The sequence below is a fragment of the Lissotriton vulgaris genome, chromosome 5 (assembly GCF_964263255.1).
Source record: "Lissotriton vulgaris chromosome 5, aLisVul1.2, whole genome shotgun sequence".
NCBI classification, from domain to species: Eukaryota; Metazoa; Chordata; class Amphibia; order Caudata; family Salamandridae; genus Lissotriton; species Lissotriton vulgaris.
Genome location: NC_141693.1, coordinates 81273192 through 81278161, shown reverse-complemented (window position 1 = coordinate 81278161; position 4970 = coordinate 81273192). Strand labels below are relative to the sequence as shown.

The following is a 4970-nucleotide window of genomic DNA, read 5'->3' as shown; positions in this document are numbered from 1 at the left end:
AAAAATGAAAGTGCCGTCAGCTGGCCGTGGTCTTGCATCAGGGGGCGCGGTATCTGCGTAGTGTGTTTGTGTTGGGAGGCAAGTTACAAATGAAAGTGCCATCAGCTGGCCACGCTCTTAGTGTGGTCTCACATGAGGGGGTGTGGTATTTTAAGCTGCTTCATCGTGTTGAGAGGCAAGTTAAAAACAAGCATTGGCGGCCGCGAAATGAAATAAAAAAAACGTGAGCGGTGACGCGCGTGGTGCGCATGCGTGTCACAGCAAGTGCTAACTTGCCGGCAATCAGCTTGCTATAACGCACATGCGCGCGCTCTTGTGCGCATTCTAGCAAGCTGATCGCCGGCAAAGAAGCATTTCTCAGAGCCCTACTAATGTCTTGGCCGAGACCAGCGCATGCGCTGGATCAGGCCGAGACCTGACAAGTTAAAAACAACAATATTTTTTAAACGTTTACAATAATATAGTTGCTTCACCGCCAAGGAAAGGCCTTTGAGAACAGGCATCATAATATGTATGGCGTTGCCTTCTAGGCACTGCCACCATATTGTGCCCCAGTTCCGCCCAGCCGGCAACCATAATGATTGCTGACCGGCGGATAGGCAGCGGACGCACTTTGCATCCGCCGTGATACCCCCGGCCATAATAATATGGCAGAGGGTAAATCAGGTTGAGATGGCGGTCAGATTGCCACCGCCGGCATGTGTCGATCCATCTGCCATCATAATCACCCCCTATGTGTCATGTGTGGTAGTCTAATATGAGTAACTTGTGGTGGTATAGTGTGGCATGCTTCATGTGTGGTAGTGTGGAGTAGGGTATGTCATTTGTGGTAATGTAGTCTGTATGTGATGTAGTGTAGTCTGTGTGTGGGAGTGTTGTGTAGTATGCATTATATTTGGTAGTGTGGCGTAGCGTAGTATGCCTCAGGTGTGATAATGTGGTGTAGTGTAGCATGGTGCAGGATGCAGTGTAATGTTTTGAAGAATGTCCTGTGTTTGTGGTGCCATGTGCTGTTTGGTGTAGTGTGTGGTCTAGATGAATTCATACTTTAGTGTAGTAAGCAGACTAATGCTGTGCGCTCTCTAGCAGAGTGTGCTCCTTTCAGGTGTGGTTTAAATTAGTCATATGAAAAACAGAAAGTAGTATTTACAGCCTTTATTTGTGTCATAAAATCTCTAATTCTGAATCTCTTCTCTGCAGAGATGGTGACTCTGGATCCTGACACAGCTCATCCTTGGCTCCTCCTGTCTGAGGAGCAAAGACGTGTGAGAAAGACAGACACAGCACAGCCCCTGTCGGACACCCCAGAGAGGTTCACCATCTACACATGTGTGCTGGGCAACCGGGGATTCACCGCCGGCAAACATTACTGGGAGGTGCAGGTGCTGCAGGAGGGGGTCGCATTGATTGTGGGGGTCGCAGCAGAGTCTGTGAAGAGGAAGGAAGCCTTCACATCGTTACCCGAGGGGGGAGTCTGGGCCTTGCAGCAGTGTGGTGGGTTCTACTCAGCTCTCACCTCCCCTCCAACCCCTCTGCCTCCTGGTGAGAAGCCCCAGAAGCTGGGGGTGTACCTGGACTACGAGGGGGGGCAGCTGTCCCTGTACAATGCTAACTCCATGGAGCTTCTCTACACCTTCCTGCAGGCCCCCTTCACAGAGAGGCTCTTCCCGTTCTTCCAGCTCTGGGGAGGAGCTGAGGTGCGGCTGGTGTGAGAGCTGCAGAGAGCTTCAGCACCTGATCCCTTCCTCATAACACAACAATGTGACCAGGAGCACTAGCAGAGACACTTTTAAATAATAAAATGCTCCATTTGTGGATAAGTCTCTTGGGAGGAGGCAGTTATTGGGATGTTTATTTCATCTTTAAAGGACCCCTCTGCCCCTGCAGTCTGTACACCGCCCTCACCAGGATTGCTCTCATGGTGACAGAAAGGGTGTCTCCCAGTAAACAGGCATCCCTGTAAGTTGTGACTATTAATAAATCATTGACCCCATATTACCGCACTTACTTATGCCCCACAGTTCCAAGCTCCTGTGCTCTGCCACCGTCTCCCATGATTTCTGCAATGTATGCATTGTTTGGCAATGGGGCTCTTTGTACAGTGTACTGGCTCAGATTCAGGGCATGCTTTAGGGCAGTGCAACCAGTGCAACCAGTGCAACCGCACCTACCAAGACCTGGGAGAGGGGCTGTGTTCAGAAATAACTTTGGGTTTTAAAAGTACCTGCTGTGTCCTGGTGTGTCCAGGAGTTTTCAGGAGCTTTCTGTCAAAAGAAGGCTGGTCGTTAATGTTTCTGTTGGAACGAGATGGAAGTTTTGTCTAGAGGCAGTTTTGTCTCATTTTAGAGTAGTGCAGAGGGTTAGTATGCCTGCTGCAAAGAATATATAAATGCAAATCATAGAAGGTAATCTCATTGGTTTGTGTAACATTTCCTATACATTGATTTACACACGCAAGATTAATTTCCTCTGTATAATGTGTGTGTGTGATGTATGAGTAGCGCTATAAAACAAAAGAAACGTATGTGTGAGAGGGGCTGTGGAGAAATGAGTGGCACTGTTAGAAGGAGGTCATTGGGGGAGGGGCACCTCAAAAGATTGTCGCAGCAGGCGTCTCTAACTCTAAAGCCAGCCCTGCCCAGATTCTTATAGATAAAGCAACAGTACAGTTAATGTTAATGTTAATGTTAGTCGTACTTCTAAAGCGCAACATTCATCCTGGCAGGATATCACGGCGCTAAGATTGTAACAGTGTGCTGTGAGCAGATACCTAGGACTAGAGAGTTTATTCTGTTTCGGAAAACAATACAGTTTTTAATTTTTTCCTAAAGGTAAGGTAGCAAACCGTGAGCCTTAGATCTATTGGCAGATCATTCCAGATATTAGCGGCTAAGTGTGAAAAAACACGCCCGCCCATTCTGGCTCTCTTTACTCGCATAGTAGCTGCTTTTGCTGTAAATTGTGAGCGGAGGTTCCGGGTCGTGCATAAAACTTGATCCTGTTTTTTAGGATGTTGGGACCAGTTTTATGCAGGGTTCTATGAGTAATACATAGCATTTTAAAAGATGCTCTTTGCCTCATTGGGAGCCAATGTAAAGCTCTCAAACAGCTCTTAGCGGAGTCATATTTTTTCTTGTATAGCGAAGGAATTTAAACTCACCGAGGTTTTTCTGTTTCACTTTGTGCAAATCACCATCTATTGTTCTCTCCTTTTTACCTCAAATGCTCATGCTTTTGTGTTCCATCACCAGTAAATTATGCTTACGTTTCTGTGCAAGGGTTTAAAACATCTTTCTGCGGACGGTGTTTTAGTAACATGTGAACATGGGGAGATCAGGGTTAATATATAACACTATAGAACCATCTTTGATACATTGCAGTGTTTAAACTGTAAAGATTAGGCCACAGTTACAGACCACCATGTATAAGTTGTTTTCTTGTTAAACATCTTCCCTTCTGCACAAGCCATTATTGTAATTTACTAAATGTGCACTGTGCAAGGAAATGCACACGCGGCATTTTGAAATATGGTGCATTAACTGTGAACAATGTGCAATAATCTGATGTTCCGACATGAATACAAAACAATATCAGCTTCATGTTGTGCTTTCATGACATCACAAACATTTCCAGGTTGCGCAGACATATTAAATAGAATTATCTTGTGTCTACATGTTTGTCCAGGTATTATTGTGTACATACAAGCCATCCTGTATTAAAAGCAAAATCTATTTTTGTCATGAAACTTTAATAACACCTGCTAGATGTGTGACTCTGTGCCACTCCTAAGCAAATCTGCCTTTCAAGACAACATGACGTGCATGCTGGGACTGAGATGACTTAATAGAAAGCAACAAAACTACTGGTCCCAAAGAGTTATTGCCGCAAAATGTTGCTGCTGAGTTTTAAATGCTGCTCTTGGGAAAGCAGGCATGATGTTTAACACCGTCACTTCTTCTTCCCTTTAGGGGTTTCGGATTCTTTGAGTTTCTGCATCATGGATATTGGTTGTAATTCTTGACTCCTGAGTATGAACTGGGCTGATTGTGATCTATTTCAGATTTAGTGTCATGATGTTCATTTATAAGGTAGCTCAGTGGGTTGAGGCACATCTGCAAGACCATAATTTTGAGGTTTCAGGTTAAAACCCTGGCAGGGGATGCAGCAACTTTCAAATGATTGCAGTGTGTTTTAGCATTTATAGAACCCTTCATTCTGTTACCAATGGCTCTCAAATGGATCTCCAAGTCCTGGACATTCATTTTTGATCAGTAACCATTAAGGGATTGTAGTTCTGGTTTACTTTAGTACAACCTTTAATATTATCAGATGGTTTAGCGGGTGATAAATTAACATTTCAGGCCAAACATTTTACAAAAACATATTAAATAGATCAATTTACAATTTTTGTAATTGTGAAACTTTAGTCAGGAGGGCCAATTTAATCTGGGGTAACTTGCCTCAAACTATGACAAAGATAGTCTGTTACCACTGGTGTCCTGGGGTTCACCTTACTATGGGGTCCAAGATTGAGTACCAAGTGAACCCCGTATCCCTTGACTCTCAGAGCAGAGAAGTTGAGCAGTACAAGGTTTAGTTAAGGAGAAGGTATGGGGTTAGAAACCAAGAACTCCGTAAAGCAAAAAGTACTTTAATGCTTGTCCAGCCAGTGCTTTTACTTGAAAAATAAAAAAATACTTTAATCAAAAACACACAGCTCATGATGGTACACAAAAAACAGAGGTGGCAGAACGATGCACAAAGTTACACTCAGGGGGGTGCTTGGTCTATGGAGGGAGTAATCACTGAGAACTAAGGTTCTCTCTGACTTATCTAAGTTAGGGGTGTTGTGTTGTCGGGGTGCATGTGCAAAAGGACCGTTGCACAGTATGACAGGAGGCTGAATAGCACTTGGTCCCCAGGCTCTCTCTGGGTCTGTAGTTAAACCCCTTTCTTTCTACAATGGGTTA

At 44.5% G+C, this 4970-nt stretch overlaps 1 pseudogene; it reads left to right on the top strand.

Moving 5' to 3' along the window:
• The first annotated feature begins 1202 nt into the window (after positions 1-1202).
• Positions 1203-1712, top strand: LOC147710250 (E3 ubiquitin-protein ligase TRIM39 pseudogene; annotated as a pseudogene).
• The last annotated feature ends 3258 nt before the right edge of the window (positions 1713-4970 follow it).